Here is a 24,956-nt window from a genome sequence, read left to right as displayed (position 1 = left end):
AGCTCAAGACATAAATACAGCACCAGAACAGGTCAAGACATACATACAGCACCAGAACAGGTCAAGACATACATACAGCACCAGAACAGGTCAAGACATAAATACAGCACCAGAACAGGTCAAGACATAACTACAGCACCAGAACAGGTGAATACATAAATACAGCACCAGAACAGGTCAAGACATAGATACAGCACCAGAACAGGTCAAGACATAAATACAGCACCAAAACAGGTCAATACATAAATACAGCACCAGAACAGCTCAATACATAAATACAGCACCAGAACAGCTCAATACATAAATACACCACCAGAACAGGTCAATACATACATACAGCACCAGAACAGGTCAAGACATAAATACAGCACCAGAACAGGTCAAGACATACATACAGCACCAGAACAGGTCAATACATAAATACAGCACCAGAACAGCTCAATGCATAAATACAGCACCAGAACAGCTCAATGCATAAATACAGCACCAGAACAGGTCAAGACATAAATACAGCACCAAAACAGGTCAATACATAAATACAGCACCAGAACAGCTCAATGCATAAATACAGCACCAGAACTGCTCAATGCATAAATACAGCACCAGAACAGGTCAATACATAAATACTGTACCAGAACAGCTCAATACATAAATACAGCACCAGAACAGCTCAATACATAAATACACCACCAGAACAGGTCAATACATACATACAGCACCAGAACAGGTCAAGACATAAATACAGCACCAGAACAGTACAAGACATACATACAGCACCAGAACAGGTCAAGACATAAATACAGCACCAGAACAGGTCAAGACATAAATACAGCACCAAAACAGGTCAAGACATAAATACAGCACCAGAACTGCTCAATGCATAAATACAGCACCAGAACAGGTCAATACATAAATACAGCACCAGAACAGCTCAATACATGAATACACCACAAGAACAGGTCAATACATAAATACAGCACCAAAACAGGTCAAGACATAAATACAGCACCAGAACAGCTCAATACACAAATACAGCACCGGAATGACTTAATACATAAATACAGCACCAGAACAGCTCAATACATAATTACAGCATCAGAACCAAACGCATAACAGAAATACAATATGACCCAACTGGAGTACATAGATATAATATTAAAACTAAGCTCATAGCAAAAATACATCTCCAGAACCAAGGTTAGTACATAAGTACAGCATGAAGCAACCTCAATACATAGATACAATACCAGAACCAAGCTTATAACATAAATGCAGTAGCTGAACTAAGTAATTGTGTTGCAAGAGTGCTAATTGGCTGTCAGAAAATCTCAGAACTTCAAAGGGGAGGAAAAAGATCCGGGAGGAGGATGATGCATGTAGCTGCACAAGATGCTACCGCTTGTAGGAAGAAAATCATCTGGCCAGGAGGACCTAAGAAGGTTGATTGTCCCCAGCCTACATGAGCCTGGTGACCCCCTACAAGCTGATGGCCAGCGCACTGTGAAATAACATGGGTCGCATGTAGCTAAGACTGGCCATGCCCTCCCTAGATTGTAGAGGTTACCCAGACTTTTCATAGAGCATAAAGAGTATATTGGGAGGACACTAATTTTCTAGTCAATTACCCTATTTTTTTTTCCATTTAACCCTTGCATTGACTTGCTTATTATTAAATATATGTCACCCCAATTTACTGACTTAGATAACAACATAAAAGAGAATGCAGAGCAGTGCTGGAGGAGCGCCACGGTGCTGGAGGGGCGCCACGGTGCTCGTCTGCGGTCAGATGTTTGTCATTCTTCCCTTCCCCCTGGTATTCGGTTGTGTATCAGCGCTGCCAGATATCCTAGATGTAGGACTGTTGGGTGATAAATATCCATCGCTGGGGAGAGAACACTCTTCGGTTCTTGGACTGAATGCGATGCGCAGCGTTTATAATCTCAGCATATGTCGGTAACAGAATCTGGGAGTTCACTGCTCTGCTGCTCAGTTTTTTGACGGAAACTTTAAGCTTGGGTCGGAAAACATGATTAACCGAAACATTAAAATGGGATTTGTAAGGAACCGAGGAAGTGGAAAATATGAGGAGACATTAAAACGGATGCTCAGCTTAAGTTTACTGAATAGCCTCATTTATCTTATGTACGGTAGCAAACCGCGCAATGCAAATGGATAACTGCGATACACCTAGGAGCGCTGGCTGCAGTTTATATCCAGAGCCAATGATGTTCCTACGTCCCAATCCCAATGCTAGTGTCATAATTTGGTGTTACGACCAGGGCGGTTCGGCCTTTGAACCTGCTGGGGTTGAATAATTATATTATCAGCTCATTTTTTATTTTTATTATATTCAATAAAGGTTAAAGGGGTATTCTGGCTGTGAAGCAAATTTTCAAAAATTCTAGATGCCCTTCGTTTCTGTTGTTTCCCTACATGGCTACAAACTGTGACGGTAACAAGAAGGCATCCGCTACGTCTAGAAGAAAGCAGGTTTCATCGCCAACACAGAAAGGGGTTCTTTACTGTAAGAGCAGTTAGACTGTGGAACTCTCTGCCTGAGGATGTGGTGATGGCAAAATCCATAGAGGAGTTTAAAAGGGGACTTGATGTCTTTCTGGATAGGAAGGATATTACAGGATATAAATCTTAGGTTAATTGTTAATCTGGGTATACAGGCAGGTAGGAACTATTAGGGGTTGATCCAGGGATTAGTCTGATTGCCATTAGGGAGTCGGGAAGGAATTTTTCCCCTAGAGGGCTAATTGGCTCCTGCCTCTTGGTTTTTTTTTGCCTTCCTCTGGATCAACAACACAGGAGGATAGAAGGCTGGACTAGATGGACATTGTCTTCATTCGGTATTACATACTATGTCACTATGCCATTTTCCATGGCAGCATCCCTACCGACATACAGATTGAAACTACATTTAATAATAATCTTTGTTTGTATAGCGCCAACGTATTCCGAAACACATTTCTCACAATTCCCCGCTCTGTACTTCCTTCCTGTGTGCGTCCCCACTAAGCGCTGGCCTCTTATTGGTCAGCAATCCGGTCCTGAAAGCATTAGGCAAAAAAAAGCCGTCGCTGGTTGATATCATTGAGCAAGCCCAAACTATATCCCTGGAATGCCGACAGGACGTATCCATGGCAACCTTGGAAAAATACTTCTAAAGAGCGCAGAGAAGATAATGGTTTATAGAGCGACAGACACAAAGTCCAAAGCAGAACCACATCGCAAACTTTAGTAACTTTTGATATCATTGATTTGACAGAAACGTTACGCAATGGGAATCCCCCTTTACGTGTCAGCAGATTCTCGGTGATGGAGAGTAATGGAAGCTCGTACTACTCCACGGTTCTGAACAATGACATTGATGTCATATCTGCAGGAGACTTTCTCTCTTTGTTAGACTTCCCCGAGTATCCGGAGGAACAGACGGGTTTACTATTGATCAGATGCTATAAAGAACGCATTGTCCTTCCTGCAGTATTACTTATGTACGTTATACCAGGAGGGCAGCGGATGGTATTATCTGGACAGGCTGAAGCTGAATAAAGGATATTGGATGTGTAACTCCATGGATGTGTTTTTGCCTCATGGGCCATAGACAGGATGGACAGGCGGGGATTCATTGACTTCTATGAGAGAGAATTGTGGGCATGCTCGGTGACCTGTGATAAGTCGTTGTGCTGGAAGGGGGAGGAGGTGAGCTGTGACATCACCTATTGTGAATGGTGGATCCTGTGCTATCTAGATATAGTTGTTGCTTATGATGACAATGAGATGCAGAGATGTGATCTCTAAAGAACAGGAAGTGTCAGACTATTACTAGGCCTAGTGGTCAGTGTGAAAACTGCAGGCTGTTAGGATTTTTAAGAATATAGCTTGTGACATTGAAAATGAAAAAAAAAACAATAATCATAAAAAAATGTTTAGCATTAGAAATTAGATTTTTCTGAAGACATTTTACATTTAGGCCGGTCAGAGGGCCATTATTTACAGGAAAAAACAACAACCTTTCTTGTAATCCCAGAATAGTATTTTATATGAGAAATTCAGCTCTACAGCATCTGTATGTTGTATGTATTATAGTCACACGGACACCCTGACCCCGGCACCAGAGGGGTAGGAGGGTGACCCTCACTCCCTGTACTCAGTGTCTGCTGCCTCCCCATACACAGGATGAGGGTCTGAGACTGGAGTGTGGCACCGAGGTGGGCAGAAGCCCATAGGTAATAGTAATACATGTATCGGGCCTGTAATAGAGAGTAGCTGGGAGGTCGTCACCTGGACATGGCAGACATCATATTAAAGTCCACGGGCAACTACTGGGGTGCAGAGGTTGCAGCTGCACCCAAACCCTAAAGGGGCAAAACTGTCCCTCTGCCCCAAATGAAAACTAGTACTGTAAATAGCGTATGATTGGTGCTCTAGCATTGGGGCCGGAAGCTCCAAGTTACACATCTACTAAGGTCACCTACACACAACCATATTATAGACTTGTATCACTTCCTTGCAGATCAGTAATAAGGCACTAATGGTCACCTATAGAGTTTGTCCTGCCATGTCTTACCTCCCCTGCACACTGCGGTATACAAGCATGGAGGCCTAGTCTAAGGTTGGCATGAGAATCCCATGCCAGCGAGATGCAGGATGTCTACTAGAGTTTGTATTATGCAAAAGTAGTAAAAAGCCAAAAAAATCTATAAGTTTGATATCGCCGTAGCTGTACTGACTGAAAAAGTAAAGTTAACATGTTGTTTATAGCGCATGGTGAATGCAATAACCCCACCCAAAATGCCAGAATTGCTGTTTTTTGTTAATTTGCCTGTCAGAAAAATGCAATAAAAAGTGATAATGTACCCCAAAATCTGCAGCAAAGCCACATCAAATGATTTAGATTTTGATTTAGGTTCTGGTGCAGATTTATTGTGCATTTCATCCCCTTCTATTGATTGCATGAAATCTGCGGCAATTCTGCACCCCAATTCGCGTTCAATCCACACCGCCTTGTCTGAGTTTGCAGCTAATGCTCTGCTGCAGAAATCCACAGTAAATCCTCTATGTGTGAACACAGCCTGAGCCCTCTTCTGGCGAGTGTGCTTCATATTCATATTTAATCCAGGTTTGACAGACTGTAACCCGGAGCTAATGGAAAGCAAAGAATCTAATTGTATGAGGGTGTGAAATTCACACGTATTTAAAAAACGCAGCACGCACTGGTTTCATGCATTTTACGGATGTAATATTTACTATAGGCCACCTGGACAAGCAGAAGATATTGCTGAACTCTTTCTACATCAGATGGCCAAGCTCTCAAACAGTACAACATAGGGATCATGGGAGATTTTAACTAAATAGACATTTGCTGGGAATCTCTCTCAAGTAAAAGTAATGGATCCAACTAATTCTTATCCGCCCTCGCTGACAACTTTATCTTTCAGAAGGTAGAAGAGAAAAGAAGGGGATCTGCTATCTTGGACCTAATTCTTACCAACAGGGAGGAATGGTTGAGGAAGTAGCTGGCACCTTAGGAGGCAGTGATCATGCTATCCTTGAATTTTGGATAAAAAGGGGAGGAAGACCTGAGAAAACTCAGACCTCAAGATTGGATTTTTTGTCGACAGAGGATTTCTCAGAGGCCAATTAACCATATGGAAGGGTATGAATGCTATTTAAAACATTGTATGTGTTATGTCTATATGCTTGAGAAAGGCGGTCTGTCCCGCCGAAACGCGTTGCATATATCTGTATCACTTTTTGTTTTTGGAAATCCACTTTTCTTATGTATATGTGCTCACTAAAGACCAGTGAGCATACCCTGCTTGCCAGCTCTCCGGTATATAGGACAGGAGCAGAACCGTACCACGCATAATACCAAGTTAACCTGGACTCTATGGTGCGGGCAGGTATTCCTATATTAGGAACCCTGCCTGGCACTGGGCAAGTCCTTTACTTTACTCACAAGCTTAAACTGAAAGTATAAGCAGTAAATTATCACAAGGCGCTGTCCAACTGTTGGAATTCTGTGCTATTGAAGGAATAAAAGAATGCAGGCTATCTATAAGCAGAGAGATGGTGTGGAAACACTTAGTTAACTTACATGAATTCAAGTCCCAAGGTCCAGATGAATTACATCCTAGGAAACTGAAGGAGGTAATTGCTGAACCACTCGCCGTAATCTTTGAAAAGTCCCAACAGATTGAAGAAGGGCAAATGTTGTCCCCATCTTTAACAAAGTGAAGAAAGTGGATCCAGGAAACTACGGACCTGTGAGCCTGACTTCTATACCAGGAAAGATCTTTGAGCAAATTATTAAACCACATGTATGCAAGTACTTGGATGAAAATAGAGTAATTCCCCAGAGCCAGCATGGGTTTGTAACAAACAAGTCATTCCAGACAAATCAAATTTTCTTCTATGACAGAATCACTGACTGGAGTGGTCAGGGAAATGCAGTAGATACATTATATCTTGACTTTAGTAAAGCATTTGACAAAGTATCTCATACCATCCTTATTGACAAAATGACCAACTTGGGGATTGACAAGGTAACTGTTAGGTGGATTCACAACTGGTTGAGTGATCGTACTCAAAGAGTGGTCATAAATGGCTGCACATCCATTTTCTCGTCCATTCACATGACTGGGCACACGTTTTAGTGAAAAAAATACAATGCAGCCCCGAATTCCCTTGCTCATCATCAATCCTTGGAATGACTTCAATTGCCGAAATAGAGGCACCTATAAGCTTTTTGCAGCATTGGACACTGCTAAACTGCCTCCCCTTCTTTTTTCCCCAGCTCCATAGGAGTCTCTGGGAGCCGCTGGCATATATCGCTTAAAGGATAGAACCAGAAGTATCTTTTTACCCAGCATACAATAGTAGGCATGGATTTCGGTTGCATATGTTCTATTTTTTATGGTGCAACGTTTTTACGCGCCATAAATTCGCCCATGTGAACAAATGCATTGCAAACCAATGCCTCAGATGGTCACGTATATCGTCTGGGCGTGAAAACGCGCCTACATAGCCGAGTATATATGTTTGTGTGAAAAAGCCTGATGCAGTAGCAAGAAAGGCAAACACAATTCTGGGATGTATTAAGAGAAGCATAGAGTCTAGATCACATGAGGTCATTATCCCCTTCTACTCTTCCTTAGTCAGACCTCATTTGGAATAATGGGTCCAGTTCTGGGCACCCCACTTTAAAAAAGACATTGACAAATTGGAGCAAGTTCAGAGAAGAGTTACCAAGATGGTGAGCGGTCTGCAAATCATGTCCTATGAAGAACGGTTAAAGGATCTGGGAATGTTTAGCTTGCAAAAAAGAAGGCTGAGAGGAGACTTAATAGCTGTCTACAAATATCTGAAGGGTTGTCACAGTGCAGAGGGATAAGCCCTATTCTCATCTGTACAAGGAAAGACTAGAAGCAATGGGATGAAACTGAAAGGGAGGAGACACAGATTAGATATTAGAAGACACTTTCTGACAGTGAGGGTGATCAATGAGTGGAACAGGTTACCATGGAAGGTGGGGAGTTCTCCTTCAATCGAAGCCTTCAAACAAAGGCTCTACAAATATCTGTCTGGAATGATTTAGTGAATCCTGCACTGAGCAGGGGGTTGGATCTGGTGACCCTGGAGGCCTTCTCCAACACTAGCATTCTACGATATTCTATGATCTATGAAATAATATCAATGCAAACAAATCTGGATGTAATACTGATGACAAACTGATGTAATATCCTCTATAATACACTTGTATTGTGGATCTGTAAAAGGGCTCGTTCAGACGAGCGCTGTGGGCGCGCAGTATAGCAATGTGCAAAGATCGCGGCTACACTGCTCTAAAGATTACGTGAACGGGATAATCCCTGCTACTTGAAGTAGCCCATTCACACGATCCGTGGTGTGGGATGCCTGCTTTCCAGCTCCCATTGGAGTCTATGGAAAGCCTGCACCAAAGATAGCTCAGGTCCTACCACGGAACTTAGATGCGACCTGCAGTCACATTTCCTATCTTTGTTAGGTCGCGAATATAGCATGCCTAACAATTGTTTATGTGAACGCTTCTATAGGAACCTGTTGGTTCCTATAGAAGCACGTCCTGTGCGTACCTCTGATGCACGCGGACAGCACTTGTCTGAACGAGGCCTAAACGTGTGAAAGAGGCCTAAAAGAACATTTGTCACTTAAAAGATCTGTCTCCAATAAACACCTGATAGCGATAGGACTTTATGATTTGGGACCTTGTAAAGAGATATCAATAATCGCCATATCTACACATCAGACCCGGCCTGAATTTAAGCTATCATCATGTGATACGGGGAAAATGGGGACAAAATGGAAAGTCTGCTGAACAACAAATAGACCTAAAAGCTTAACATGGTGGGCGGATTCAAGGTGTTATACAATTCAGTGATATTGTAGATAATAATAGTATGTGGAAGTAAGAAAGACAAACTATAAATATGTGAATGTCGCCCCCAAATATCACCCCGCACCAAGTCCTGGACGGCTTCAGCACTCAGACATGACAAGATCCCACTTTACTAATAAAGAATGTCATTAGTCTGAGGAAAACTGAGAATATTCCTGTAAATGTCCTTCATCACATCTCAGTAACTGCGGACATACGATTTCAAACTTATCATGGTTGGCTGTGATTGGTCAGTTACTGGTCACATGACTGCTGCCATGGTTACAGCCAGGGCAATTGTGTTGTCACGGCGGTTGGCAGTTGAGAGTGTTGGAGACTGGCGATGGAGAAGGAGGCGATGTCTGCTGGACCAGAGCAGAGCGATTTTATGGAGGGAGAGGAGGAGATTCGGAGGAAGAAAGGAGTGAGAAGACCAAGACATGTCTTGGATTCTTCAGATGAGGCTTCAAGCAAGAGCCAGAGGAGGAAGAAAAGGAGGAAGTCATCGAGCTCAGCGAAGCCCATCGTTCCACCGACTGATTCGGTGAAGAAAGACCTCGTTGGGAAGAAGCGACCCAAGAAGAGGCATCTGGATTCTTCGGTGGGAGAAAAGGACCCACCTGTAAAGATACAGAAAGAAGACCCGGGAGGCTCAGGTACCGCTGGACGGCTGGGAAGTGTTCACACACGGCAGATTTTGCTGCAGATTTGCACTGAAATCATTATCAATATCTGAACCATATCGTGCAATTTGTGATGCCAATTTTGACAGTTGAAGAGGTGAAGTCTGCTGCGGATCCACATTAAAATCAGCAACAATGGTACAGATCATGATACAGATTTTGATGCAGAATTTGATGCAGTGGAAAATCCGCACCAAATCCACTACATGTGAGCACATGCTAAGGGTCCCACCCTGTACTTACATTGTGGGGTAATCCATAGGTGTTGTCTTCTGCAGAGAAAGAGGAGGGAAATGATATAAATGTTACATTGTAATAAATTGTACTTATTTACATTGTATAATGTATAAGGTTCCTGTGATTTACAGATGTGTTGGTGCTATACACCATCTCCTGGGTTGTTGCCTTTTCCCAATTCATGTGTAGATTACATGTTCTTATGGTGCCTTCACATGTAGCTGATTTGATGCTGATTTTGGTGCGGATCTGCAGCAGATTTCATCTCTTCAATTTGAATTAAATTAAAAAGGTGAAATCTGCTGCAGATCTGCACCAAAATCCACACCAAATCCACTACATGCAAACACTGTACTGTAATATATGTGATAATTCATGTTTTGTCTCCCAGAGAGAAAGAGGGAGGGAAGTGATACAAATGTTACATTGTAATAAATTGTACTTATTTACATTGTATAATACGAAATGTTCCTGTGATTTAGGCCTCTCTCACACGGGGCGTTTTTAGCAGCGTTAACCGCTCGCCGATTTTTGGGGTGAGGGCTTGCAATGGAAGCCCTACCCCGAAAATCAGTCCCAGCTAGGCTAGGTAGAAAAAAAGAAAGTAATACTCACCTAGCCGTTGCGGTCCGGGTCGTGGCCGCTGGTCTCTACCGCTGATCCAGGCTTCCCCTGCATTCACAAGTCTATTGCTGTAGGCCAGGTTTGAGAACCCCGCCTCCAGCAATAGAGTGCTGTGATTGGTTGTCGGCATGCTCGATGCCCAATCACAGCCCTTCATTGACTGTCTCAGCCAATCAGCGCCGGCAAGCTCTGATTGGCTGAGACAGTCAATGAAAGGCTGTGATTGGGCATCGAGCAAGCACCGACAACCAATCATAGCACTCTATTGCCGGAGGCGAGGTTCTCAAACCTGGCCTCTGGCAATAGACTTGGGAGTGCCGAGGAAGCCTGGATCAGCGGCAGAGAGCAGCGGCCGCGACCCGGACTGCAGCGGCTAGGTGAGTATTACTTTTTTTTTTCTTTTTAGCATTCTTGGCTGTGTTTTCAGCCGAGCTGAAAATGCAGCCAAAACGCTGGCATAAAGTATGCCAGCGCTGCTGAAACGGGGCAGAATCTGCAGTAACACAGCGTTAAAAAAAGCTGCGTTTCTGCAAACGACCTGTGTGAGGGAGGCCTTATACATTTGCTGCTGATATGTACAGTTTTCTGCTTGGTTGTCCTGTTAAGGGCTCTTACCACTTGCGTTTTTTTAACGCTGCGATATCGCTGCATTTTTTTAATCACGATTGTCAATGGAACTTTCCAATGTTAAAAACGCACCGCACAAAAATCACAAAGCACAAACTTGCGATGCTTTTTAACAACAGAAAGTCCCATTGACAATCGCATTAAAAATACTCAGCGATATCGCAGCGTTAAAAAAACGCAAGTGTGTGGTAGCCCTAAGGCTTGCCATTTCTCTTCTTTCTCTGTACTGCGGATGTGTATATGAATTTATGTGTAGATTAAATGTTTTTAACTGATTTGCTGTTGATTTTGGTGCAGATCAACAACAGATTTCATCCATTTAATTGGAATTCAGTTGAAATCTGCTGCAGATCCGCGACAAAATCTGCAACACATCCGCTACATGTGACACATCCTGAGGGTCCTGCACTGTACTGTAATATATGTGATCATTCAGTGATTAAAAGTGATACAAATGTTACATTGTGATAAATTGTACTTATTTACATGTACAAAATAAAATATCAAATGTTAGAGTTCATTCATACAACCATAAGTGAATGTATTCATGGACCAAAAATTATCCATTCCCAGCGTATTTCATCCCGTCTGCTTTTTTTGCGCGTATAGTCGTTGTATAGCTATCTCCCCAGCAGGTCCTGGCAGAACACTAAAATTGTGCTCTCACCTCCCTGGCTCCCGGCATTGATACAAGATCGTGGCTGCTGCCTGCAGGGGTGGCTCCCGGCCCGTGTGCTGCAGCTATTTATTCCCTGGTGGCTATAAGTTCCCACTTGCGGCCCCGATGCTGCTGCTGCCGCGGGGATGAAGGAATCCTCTGCCACAGCTGTCACAGCTGTAACATCTGTGGCAGAAGTCTGTGATGCTATACTATTGTTTTCAATGGAGCCGGCACTGCTGCAGCCCCACAGAAAGCAGTGGATTGCAAGCAAACCCACAGCGATGATTTTCGGGAAAGGGCTTGAAATATAAGGCCTTCCCTGAAAATCATGGCTAGCTATAAAAAAAGTAAAATAATTATACTCACCTAAAAGAGCCTTCCGGCTCTTTTCTCTGGCACTGCAGTCTGCTTCTGTGTTCAGGGGGCAAGGGATTGAAAAATCCCTGCTCCCCGCGGGGAACACAGCAGCAGCGAACAGGTAAGTATATTTAGATGTATGTATATATATATATATATATATATATATATATATATATATTTTACACTAAAAGGGATAATTTTCTGGGAAGAGCTTATATTTAACCCCTTCCCGCTGCACTGCGTAAGTTTACGTCCTGGCAGCCTGGTACTTCCCGCAACAGGACGTAAACTTACGTCCTGGAGATAGCGCGGGATCACATATGATCCGGCGCTATCCCGCAGCGGGAGCCGGCTGTCAGTCACAGCCGGCGTCCCGCTGCAACAGCAGGGGGCATCGGAGATGCGCCCCCCGCTGTTAACCCCTTCCCTGCCGCGATCTAAGTAGATCTAAGTAGATCTAAGTAGATCGCGGCAGGGAAAGAGTTTACAGAGGGAGCGCGGCTCCCTCTGTGTCTCCGGCCGGAACTCGCGATGTCATCGCGAGAGCCCGGCCTGTCACCATGGCAACAGGACACCAGACACTGGCGTCCTGTATTGCCTGTGCCTATGATCGCTGTATAAGCGATAAGGCATGGCAGAGCAGTAGCTCTGCCATGCCTTATGACAGCGATCATCAGGGCAGTGATTAAAGTCCCTCAGAGGGACACAAACAGTGTAAAAAAAACAAAGATTAAAAAAATTAATTAAAAAAATGTTAAAAAAAGAGTAAAAAAAACATTTTTTTATGCTTTTTCTCAGATTAGCATAAAAAAAGTAAAAAAAAATAAATAAAACCCCACATATTTGGTATTGACGCGTCCGTAACTATGCGTACAATAAGTTGCACATGCTTTTGACTGTGCACGGAAAAAAACGCTAAAAAACAAGGTAAAAAACTGAGGCAAAATGCTAATTTTTAGCATTTTGCCTCACTAAAAACGCAATAAAAGTGATCAAAAAATCCGTATGTACCCCCAAAATGGTACCAGTAAAAACTACAGCTCGTCTCGCAAAAAATAAGCCCTCATAGAGCGCCGTACATCGAAAAATAAAACAGTTACAGGACTTTGAATGCAGCGATTTAGAATAGAAAAAAGATTTTTTAAAAAAAGGGTTTTTATTGCAGAAAAGTGGGAAAACCTAAAAAAAAGTAAGAATTTTGGTATCGTTGTAACCGTACCGGTCCGCAGAAAAAATGGAAAGTCTCATTTATGCTGCATGATTAACACTGTAAAAAAAGAATTGATGCGTTTTCTCTCCCTGCTATCATAAAAAAAAATAAAAAAAGTTTTACAATATAGTCTATGTACCCAAAAGTGGCGCCGATAAAAACTACAGTTCGCCTCGCAAAAAACAAGCCCTCATACGGCCGCGTCAATGGAAAAATAAAAAAGTTATGGCTTTTGATAAACGGAGAAGAAAATCCGCCAAAAATTGTTGCGTCCTTAAGCCCAAAATAGGCCGTGTCATGAAGGGGGTTAAAGCTCTTCCCTGAAAATTACTTCAGGGGTGCCGACAGACCATTGCCTTCAATGGAGCCACCGGCAGCAGCCTTGGATCAATTGAAGGCAATGCGTGCAGGACCTATGGTGCACGCATGTGCTATCTTTACAGCCGCACGCCTGTAAAACACTGATATGTGAACACACCATAGGGAATTCAGTGGTTGTAGTAGACACGTGTTTTTGTGCGTGCATATGCACGCAAATAAACACGCTCGTGTGAAATCTCCCCAAATAATGCAATCACCATATAATAAATGCCTGTTCTACCACACAGGGATAGTGATCTTAGTACAGTTACCTCCACTGATCACAGCAGGTGACATCCCATCTGGTTGGAGACAGAGGCGTAACTAGAAGCTTTTGGGCCCCAATGCAAAATCTGTAACAGGGCCATTACCTACCATGTGCTATTTATAATTTTGATGTCTTCTTATGTGATGGAGGGGTCTTTGGGTCCCCTAAGGCTACGGGGCCCAGTAGCGACTGCTACCCCTGCATCCCCTATAGTTACGCCCCTGATTGGTGTTATACTTTTTCCCCTTTTTTTCTCTGTTTTAGCCAATCCTCCTTTCCCTTACCATCCTAGCTCCTCCTCTTAGGGTGTCCCCAAAGTAATAGTGCCCTCTACTGTGCGCCACAAAGTAATAATATATTCTCACATGGCAGATTTGTTGCTGACATTTTTCTTCTATTGAAGATCAGTTCACAGGGTCGTTGACACTTAGATCCGGGGCTTGTGCCCTAAATTACAGGGTTTAAGGTGATCAGATTTTCCCAGAGTCAGAGCAGGACAAAGGGGTGTGGTCAGGGGGAGGGGCTTACCACAACGTATGATTTTACCTCAGCTATTATAGAAAGCACAGGGCTGTTTCAAAAAAGACAGGGAGCAAATTCCGCAGCATTTCCGCATCCAAAAAACAGTCAAAATCCGTATCATTGCTTGAATTCTGACTGGCAGTCAGCTGCGTACCAAGAGGCTTCAATAGTAAAAGTGTCCCCTATATTGGTCCCAGTATTACTAGTAACTCGCACAATGGCCTCAGTAGTAATAGTGTCCCCCACAGTGGCGTCAGTAGTAATAATGTCATCCATATTGGCCCCAGCAGTAACAGTGTCCCTTATATTGGCATCACTAGTAATAGTAACCCCCACAGTGGCCTCAGTAGTAATACTATTACTACTTGAGCTGATATAGGGGACACTATTACTAATAGTGTCCTTTATATCAGTGTTCCCCAACTCCAGTCCTCAGGGACCGCCAACAGGTCATGTTTTAAGGATTTCCTCAGTGTTGCACAGGTGATGTAATTATTGTCGGTGCCTCAGACATTGCCACAGGTGTTCTTACTATAGGAGATCCTGAAAACATGACCTGTTGGTGGCCCCTGCCTTATATCAACCCCAGTAGTAACAGTGACCCCCACAGTAGCCCTAGTAGTAATAGAGCCACTCCCCCCCCTCCCCCCGAAACTGATATACTCACCCATCTCTTCGGCTTTAAAGCGCTGCTGCTCCTTCGCTCGGCGTTGCTGCGAGTGGAAATGTGTGTGCTCGGACGCCTCCTCCCCTCTTCTCTCCTCTTGCAGAACCAACGAGGATAGGTCAGGGGAGGATGATGAACAGCAGTGCCACTAAGTGATTACCAGCTGGGGAGGTTTGGCACACCGGCTGATAATCACCTTCATGGTGACCAGATGTCCCAAAGGAGAGACAGACATCCCAAAAGAGGGATGCCGAAGAGGAGCCAAGATAGGGAGGATCTCAAGAATGGTAAAGTTAGGCCATTCCTGAGTTAGGTTCTATGTACATTCTGCCCATAAAACAGGGTGCATAAAACCTACTACCGCCCACATACACCATCCATGTGCCATGCGATAGTTACAGACCCCACACACTGTATGCCCTGTTCTCATCTGCCCTTCAGAGCCCCTTCCAATGCTAAGCTCCACTCCTTTTCATTAAACCTCACCAGATCCACTGTGGATTAACATCAAAGGATAATCCAGTGAGCTAGTCTGAGGCTAGGGGGGCCCCATGCCAGCAGAAGAGCGGGGACAGCCAGCGCCCCCCAGAGGCAGGCTGAGATAATCAGACCCAGCGGACAGCACACAGCAGGACAGCGGATGTAACAAGGACAATATATAAAAGAGCTATAATGCCCAACTATAAATTAAAATTGTTCCAAATCAGCGGAATTCCTTGAATTGTATAAGACATATTAGACATATCATCACTAACTATTATGTTCCCTGTTAGGAGGACCCAGCGGTGTTCGGCCAACTGGCTCCAGTAGCACCGTCTCTACGACCATCAGAGATAGACTGCGGTTCCATCATGTGCTCGGCCAGGGAGCCTACGGGAGCGTCGTGCTGGCAGAGGACACCGCCACCTGCCAGCAGTTTGCAGTGAAGATCATCTGCAAGAGCGGCCTGCTTGCTGAAGTTGATTGGCGGGATGTGATGGCGGAGAACCGCGTTTTGCAGCTGACAACCGGCAGTCCCTTCCTTGTCCAAGGACATTTTGCATATCAGACCAAGATGCACGTTCTGCTTGGACTTGAGTATCTCAGCTGCGGGGACTTTGACAACTTCTTGCAGTTAAACGGGCCTCTTGACATCACAAGTGCAAGGTGAATATTGGAAGTGGTTTGATACAGGTGGATGATCCCCAGTATGGGGAGGAGCGATCGTTACGATGATCCTTCATCCACATACAGATAGGATTCATTGGCAGCACATCCCGCTGTTTACACGGGGAGATGTGCTGCCGATGAGCCAACACTTTTATACCCGCATAAGAGATCTGATGCCCAACAAACCAGCATTTATATCTCGTTGCTCCTCTGGATGTTACATTGACTCCTTATCTTCTTTCTGACAGATTCTACGCTGCGGAGCTGGTATGCGGCATCCAACACCTCCACGCCAAGGGGATCATCCACAGAGACCTGAAGCCCGAAAACATCATGGTGGCTGAGACGGGCCATCTGAAGATCACCGATTTCGGTCTCTCCTTGGACAACATGCACGGAGACCGAACAGCCACCGACTATGCTGGAAGTGAAGGATATGTCGCTCCTGAGATTATGGCCGAGGAGGAATACAATGCTGGAGTAGATTGGTATTCGTTCGGTGTCATCGTGAATGAAATGATAACTGGAGAGCGTAAGTACCACCCGACACTCTTCGACCGGTCCATGCTCAGCGCAGCGATCATCATCATACAGGTAAGTGCGACACTTCTACTTTTTGTGTTTCTAATTTTGTAAAAATACCTTTTAATGATTTTATTGTCTTTTTAGTCAGATTCTTGTGATTATAGTCTGTAAATCATAAATACATTTCTCATTTCAGCTCCTCCAGAGAGATCCGGCCAGGCGCTTAGGAGTCCACGGTAACATCCGACGGCACTGCTTCTTCCAGCCTATAGATTGGGGCTCTGTGGAAACCCTGAGGATGGCCCCACCGCACATCCCTGCACCATCTAAGCCAGAATACGATCAGCAATTCGACTTGGACACCGTGGAAGCAGAAGAGGCCAAGCAATCCCAGCTGTCACCGGAGGACCAGGCCAAGTTCAGAGGGTTTTCATTCTCCAACATGAAGACCCTCTTAGACACCGGCTCTACGACCACCTGAGCGAGCGGCCCTTCTGAGCCCCTGCAACATCATCATGAGGAAGGACGGCGAGGGACCCCTGAGGAGAAAGCCAGCAGTACCACCCAGCTGGCGGTAAGTACAGGCGCCACGACATCAGCGCCCCATAGACATGTGCTGTATCTAAAAGCATTTTTTTTTACCAGTAAATGGATTTCCCTGAACCAATGACAGCAGCAACTGATGGTGCTGCCACGGGTGCCGGGAAACACATTGGTGCGCGATGGCCGGCTATTAAGGGGTGGAAGGAGGCCGGATTTTTTTTTTTGTTAGTAACATCTAAGCACATGTCTTTTTTTTACATTTACTGGTAATTGCATTTCCTCACACTCATAACAGTATTGTAATGAGCGATGGGGAAATGAGGTGAGTGTTGGCCGGCTATTAAGGGGTGGAGGAGGCCGGATTTTTTTAACCCCTTGGCACATCCGCTGTACTGCATGGCAGATGTACGATGGGGTTTGTATGAAGCGGGTTCGGGAGTTAAGTTCGCTCCAAACTTTTAAAAAGTGTTGGCTGACTTTGCCATCTCAGACCTGGCCTGGCACAACAGCTGCAATAGGAGATAACTCCATTTGTGGCTGTTACCATTTAAATGCTGCTGTCAATTTTGACAGCTTATAAAGGACTGCCATGTATTTCCACCTATTAAGACATGTCTTAATAAATACAATATACTGTAGTATATTGTAAGAGTGATCAAACAATCGCAAGTTCAAGTCCCTTTAGGATAAAATACATAAATATCAAAATCTAAAAAGACTCTTTTCCCAAAGAAAACAAAACAAAACAATAAACAAAGCTATATTTGGTATCGGCGCGCCTGTAAAAGTGTAATTCATTAAAATAAGACCTTATTTAGCCAGCACTGCACATTTTTTAGTGATCCTGCCGCCAAGAAAATGTAATAAAAAGCATTCGAAAAGTCATATGCACCCTAAAATGATACTAATAAAAATTATAGGTCCCTTTGCATAAAACAAGCCCTTACAAGCTGCATCGATGAAAAAATAAAAACATTCTGGTGGTCAGAAGATGGCGAGTTAAAATTCATTTTTATTTTAAATACCGGTTTTTAAAAGTAATACAACAAAAAAACTATACAAATTGGCTACCATCATAATCGTAGAAACCCACAGAATAAAGTTAGCAACTCATTTTAGCCACTCTATGTACGACGTGAAAACAAGACCCACAAAAGTCATGCAATTCAATTTTTCGCATTTTGCTCCACCTAGAAGGTTTTTCAGTACATTATATGGTACCATTAAAAAATAATATTAGGCCTGTCAAAAACAAATCCTCAGAGAGCTACGTCACTGGAAACATTTCACATTACACATTGCAGTGTATTCCTCATAAAATCTAAGCCCTCCTCTTGTCCCTTATTGACTGTTGTCTCACATCCAACAGTGAGAACCTAAAGGGATTAGCCCAGCAGGCCTAAAGAGAGGTTAGTGTAGTGTAGGTCCCATCTACAAGAGGTCGCCTTGACGTGGCAGATGGGCTCACATGTTTTGATCAAAATGTGTGCTAAGAACCTCACAGCTTCATATGTCCGTAAATATAATAATAATGTAATTTAAATCCAGCTATTAAATACACATATGCAACCATTAGTGCAGTCCACCCCGGGTTACTTTAGGGACAGTAAACAGGTTATTCAAAGCCTATCACAGCCTACATGGTCCCATATATATAGTGATATTCTTCCTTTTACACTATAATAATTTCAAGTTTGATTCCACTATTTATTTACAAATCCAGGGATCCCCAATGAGCTCAACATTTTCACAGTCCCAGTTTTAGTTATGGCCTAGTGGAAAGAGACATAATTGTTTTCTACATCTGATCCATATCCATTCAGTGTCATCTGGCACAGATGCTTCATAGATCTCATGTGGACAGTGGTGAGGTATCAGTGTCAGATCTCCTCAGGTATGTCCATGAAAACCCCTTCAACTTACAATTTGTGTTATGTTTCATCCACCCACAAAACAAGGTTATTAATACATGACTCAATGTAAATATGCTGTCAATCGAATATTATCTTTTATAGCATAAGATGGTCAAACAGTAAAAATTAATTCATTAGATCTAACCATGTTGTTTATTGTATACTCTCTACTTTGTTTAATATTCAACATATAGGTTATCCGTCTTGCATGCTTCAGACAAGAATACCACAACATCTGTCTTACATTTCAAAATGTTCCCTTCTGGATGTAACCGCTTTGACAAAGGCCAAATTCAGATGACCGTATGTTAGTTGGAGATACGAGAACTTAAGACGCAACTCACATCGGACACCCGATTGTGTGCCACCCAATCTGCTAACATAAAATAGTCCTTTGAGGCAAAATGATACCCTATGAGTTGCAATCCTACTAAAATATAACCTTTAGTATAACAAATGAAAATGATACATGTAGGAGGCAAAGGTTAAAATCGCAAGGCTGAGGCGTAATATTGTTGTCAAATTAGAAAGCTTCTCTGCATGTGTATTTATAGGGTAAAGGACATAACTGAAACCTTAGACACAAGAATTAGAGAGATGGTCAATTGCCAGAAGATGTAATGTAGGATGGGTTGACAACCGGTCAGTAAACCACCGGCCTGACCGGTAATCTGCCCAGAAGCCAGTAAAAAATAATTAGCTGCGTTGACCAGTTCCGACCGGGCATCAACCAGATCAACCACAGTATTTTGGTAACTGGAGTTCCATTGCTGATGCCTCCTGTTGGTCTCACAAAAGACCCAGACTCCTTTGACCAGGGCTTGCAATCTGGACTCCACTCGCTGTAAACTCACACAGGACCCTGGACTCCTCCACCCGATGCTGAGAGGAGAGATCAGGGGTCAGAAACTTAGCAGCGGCGGCCACTGGACCAGAGCTGTGGACTGAGTGAAATGCTTGTGAGATTGTTGCTCGGCTAGAGGTCCACTAGTAGAGGTCATTATTACTACTGGGACCACAATGGGGGGAGTATTACTACTGGACAACTATGCGAGGTTACTATTAACCCTTTCCAATCCACTGTCTGACGTCTGAAGACATTCTGATTGAAGGCTGTACAGCTCCGATGTCGGAAGACATCCGGCAGGGTATTCTTACTGTATATTACTGGCCAGTCTGTTGTCGGGGGCCTCTCTAGCATGTCCTATACCACAGTACTGGCTCTAGCCAGCAGATGGCGCTATTATATAATGGCAGAAAGAGAAAACCCCCTAGGAAACCCTAATCCAAAATTGGATTATAAAGGGTTAATACTGAGGCTTCTAATGGGGTAATTAAAGTGGTTACTATTACTATTGAGACCTTTACTGGAAACACTATTAGGCCTCAGCCAGACGGGCGTTTTTTCGCCCGATTTGCGCATGCGCATGCGTCCGGCGATTTTTTTAAAGCCATTGCTTTGCAATGGTATCGGACACATGAGCGCTTTTTATGCGCTCGTACAATAAATTATAGAACAGAATTCGCAGATCGCACCTATCTGCGATCTGCGATTCCTGTTCTCTTCTCTATATGCGCCCAATGGGGCTGGCGGCAGCAGCGCCGACCCCATTGAGAACATATAGAAGACAAATCATTCTTCTCTGCCACAGCTGTAACAGCTGTGGCAGAGAAGAACGATGTTTGCCCATTGAATTCAGCCAGCCTGCAGTGGGTGTGAAGGGGGTGTGAGTCAGATCTGCCCCTGATTGGCTCAGCGGTGAGCCAATCAGAGGCAGGTCTCACTCACACGCATTCATGAATTCATGAATGAGTGTGAGTGAGACCTGCCTCTGATTGGCTCAGGCTGAGCCAATCAGGGGCAGATCTCACTCACACCCCCTTCACACCCACTGCAGGCTGGCCGCGCTGAACTCCATCTGCCGGGACAAGGTAAGTATATATATATTTTTTATTTTAACACATTTCTGGATGAATTGCAGGGAAGGGCTTATATATTTAAGCCCTTCCCGACAATTCATCCCGCGCTCACCCGCAGCGCATTGCTTTCAATGGAGCCGGCTGTATTGCCGGCTCCATTGAATGCAATGCGCTGGACAGCTCCGGCCCGTTTCTAATGAAACGCGGCTAGGAGCAGATTTTCGGGCGATTTTTGGGCATCGGTCACGCGATTTGCAGATGCGCATCCGTCATGCGATCCGCAAATCGCGCGAAAAAACACCCGTCAGACTAAGGCCTTACTCCAGATAAGTTTCCATAATTGAAGTATGTGTTGGGTATCTTGTGTATTGATATCTGTAAAAAGAGTGAGAGAACGAAGGGGGGGGGGGGGGGGGGCGCATTTCATACTTCGTCTCCGGTGTCATAAACTCTTAGGTCACCCCTGCTTTAGTAACAATATTAATGTCCCCTGACTTTCCAAGAGAATCCAAGGCAGGATGAATACTTTGTTCCTTGCACAGCATTCAGTGTCACCGCCTACTAATTGAATGGAACGCATCCATAGTTAACCTCTGGGTTGCTTTTTCCATGCTGTGGAGGGAAGCCTTTCTTTCCACCAGATAATAGGCAGAATGTAGTATGTTTTGGATCCCTACCAGAAACAGTAAGTTCTGTGCACCCTTGTTCACTAACCCTTATATACTTAAAAAAAATAAAAAAGCTTTGGACTCCTTTCATATAAAATATAAATCTATTGCCAAGTTGTATTAAATGATAGCGCAAGAAAAAAAAAACGAAGCCCTCTGAAGAATCAGTGCTTAATTACAACTTAATTAGCATAATTATGCATGCTAATAGCATCTCAAATGAATAGCAGTTGTCAGGAGGTTGGGACCATCTGTAAGAGTGTCGGATTAATACATCATTTTTTATATCTAACAACGCAGTAACTCTTTCCCTGAAAGTGATTTTCATTAATCAAGTTCATTTTTATTATATAGAAAATTTGGCATTTTTCATTATGGGCTATTATCCCTTTCCCCATGCAGTCCTAATACAATACTAATGAGACCCCATGTGGCTGCTCCACATTGACAATGGCAGTACAGGTGTATTATTATAATTGTTACAAACAGTACATTGTGTCTCTGGAATAGCAGAGTTATAACCTGGAAATATCACAGATTTATTCCCAGGGGTCCTGATGCAATTTCCAGGGCTTTATGAAAAAAACATACATGTATGCATCTGGATGAAGAGCGTTGTAACTCCTTGTATCAACTACTGCACTGAAAAGATGGGTTGAAGTACTGGATGAGAGTGGAGATCGCCTTCTAGATGTTCTTACGAGGCCTTCAAGTTGAAGACATTCTGTGAGATTAGAAAACTATGGTACTAACTTCCAAAAAAAAGCACCACTCTTGTCCATGGACTGTTTCTAGGATTGGTCAGTCCCATTCATTCTCATTTATGCCCTATGGTTTGGGGTCCTTGGAGCATCACCATCAGTAGGATAACCACATCTTCAGGTGCATTTGGGATCTTGAAGTTAGGTTTTGTTGATTTTCAATATGCTCTTTTTATGGTTTGCCAGTCATTTCAGATCAGGTCCGGGGTGAGATCATGGCATCGGCCCTGGCCCACGTCATCCACATGTCACTGCATGCTCTGTCATTTCGGTGCTGTGTGTGGTTGCATTGGCCTATTGGGAGGCATTTACAGCAGCTGTCCAAATAGCGTCTGTCTGTCACATTTATTCCAGCTCCTCCTCATTGAGGACACTGGTCATACTTCTAGACTGATGGTGTTTCTGGTCACGTTGGCAGCTCCTGCCCTTCTCCATTGTCGGATGAGTCTGTTTAGTGTAAAGGGTATTCTAGGGTATTGTCACATTTATGCCCTGACTATATTGCTATTGTAATCATCTAGTTCCTTGTGTGCAAGCCTCCACCGAAACTGTATTCCTGGTTATTCTCTGTAGCATATATATATGTCTGTATTCCAACTAGAGAGAGTCAGCGTTGCCCCAATTTCTTGGCCTGGGGTTGCCCTCATCAGGGAGAGTGCTCCGCTTTTATGTAGGGTTACATCTAGGGATGAGCGAGTATACTCGCTAAGGCACTACTCGCTCGAGCATTGTCCTTAGAGAGTATCTGCCCGCTTGGCAAAGAAGGTTCGGCTGCCGGCGCGGGTGACAGGTGAGTTGCGGCCATGAGCAGGGGGGAGCGGGGGGGGGGGGGGAGAGGGAGAGAGAGATCTCCCCTCCGTTCCTCCCCGCTCTCCCCCGCCGCTCCCCGCCCGCCGCCGGCAGCCGAATCTTTGCTCCCGAGCAGGTAGCAGGCAGGTACTCGCTAAGGGCAATGCTCGCTCGAGCAATTGCCCTTAGCGAGTATGCTCGCTCATCTCTAGTTACATCGCATTAGTAGTTAGGATCAGATTTACCGTTCCCACAATTTTGGTTTCATCCGTCCTTTTGGTTAACTAATTACATTCGATCCAGATGAATATATTCCAGATGGAGGTGAGCAGATTAGTATACCAGAGAGCTGTAGAAAGAGTTGGCCTGCAAGTGAGGCCTTTGTAAATCTTGCTTGAAAAGTTTTTCCTTGTTTTCACTGCTAGAATCCAGGGTTGTCTTATCCACCAGAGTATTAGAAGTTCCTCTGGGTGTCCATGCTCTGACACAATGATGGTCATAAAGGTCCAACAGAAAGCAACACGATTCGGAGTTAACTTTTGATTCATTATTTATTATTTATGGGTTAATTCAAAAATGAATTGATTATAATATGTCTTGTGTGTTCAGTGATAAGGTTTACTGTGCAATTAATAGTGGATGTGTCACAGATGGAGAGTTGGTCCTCAGAAGCATTTTCTCTGGTAGGCCCAAGGAACCCAAGTGTGGGATCCATTCCTAATTAGATTAAACATAGGTAGGGCTCTCTGATACTTGGGTATATTGAGTCTTTACCTTCCTCAGGAATCTAGACATCACTGATGAGATGGTTGAATAATGTCAATAGAATAAGTCAATTAATAAGTAGTCAATATCTTACAGCCTTTGTAGTGTGGGTACAGTAATGTAGCATATATATATATATATACATATATATATATATATATATATATATATATATATATAAAATTGTTTCATATACCCTGTTTCCCTGAAAATAAGACCCACCCTGAAAATAGGACCTAGCAGGATTTTTCTGGATTTTTGAAGATGCAGAATGATTTTTCAGGATTTTTGAGAATGCTTAAAATATAAGCCCTGCTCCAAAATCAAGCCCTTGTTACAGTTAATAAATAGAGATGAGTGAGCGTACTCGGACACGCCCCTTTTTCGCCCGAGTACCGCGATTTTCGAGTACTTCCGTACTCGGGCGAAAAGATTCGGGGGGCGCCGTGGGTGAGTGGGGGGTTGCAGCGGGGAGTGGGGGGGGAGAGGGAGAGAGAGAGGGCTCCCCCCTGTTCCCCGCTGCTACCCCCGCGCCGCCACACCTCCCCCCGCCCCCCGGCACCCCCCGAATCTTTTCACCCGAGTACTGAAGTACTCGAAAATCGCGGTGCTCGATCGAGTAATTACTTGAAATGAGTAGGTTCGCTCATCTCTATTAATAAACAAGGCAATTTAAATGGTGTCCAGGCAGCTATACATGTAAAAAAGTGAAATCTTTTGGAGCAAAACTTTATATAAGACACTGTCTTATTTTCGGGAAAACAGGGTAATAGAATCTAAGTTCAAGGTTTGCCTGCAGATAGGTTTTAAGGCCAGTATATTGTTGATCTATTGCTTCTTAAAGTATATATTCGCTTCGGAGCATCAAAGTTCACAGTTTAATCTCATTCATAGGTATGTATATGTCTGGAGATTCTGAGCACTGAAGCTTCCTGAGATAACATAGTGATTTTGAGGGCACTTATTTCTTGCATTTTCTGTCTGTCTTTCTATTGGGGGTGGTCTCACTCAATGATTGGTAGCCACTGATAGGACCGCCCATTGGAGTCCAAAGTATAGCAATACCAAGGATTTCAATCAATAGATTACAAGTTAGGCCTTAGTCAGTCGGGCGTTTTTTCGCGTGATTTGCGGATCGCATGACGGATGCGCATCCGCAAATCGCGTGACCGGTGCGCAAGTCGCCCGCAAATCGCCCGAAAATCTGCTCCTAGCCGCGTTTCATTAGAAACGGGCCGGAGCTGTCCAGCGCATTGCATTCAATGGAGACGGTAATAGA

The sequence above is a fragment of the Eleutherodactylus coqui genome, chromosome 11 (genome assembly GCF_035609145.1).
Source record: "Eleutherodactylus coqui strain aEleCoq1 chromosome 11, aEleCoq1.hap1, whole genome shotgun sequence".
NCBI lineage: Eukaryota > Metazoa > Chordata > Amphibia > Anura > Eleutherodactylidae > Eleutherodactylus > Eleutherodactylus coqui.
The sequence above is the reverse complement of the archived record's forward strand: the minus strand, read 5'-3'. Positions refer to the sequence as shown.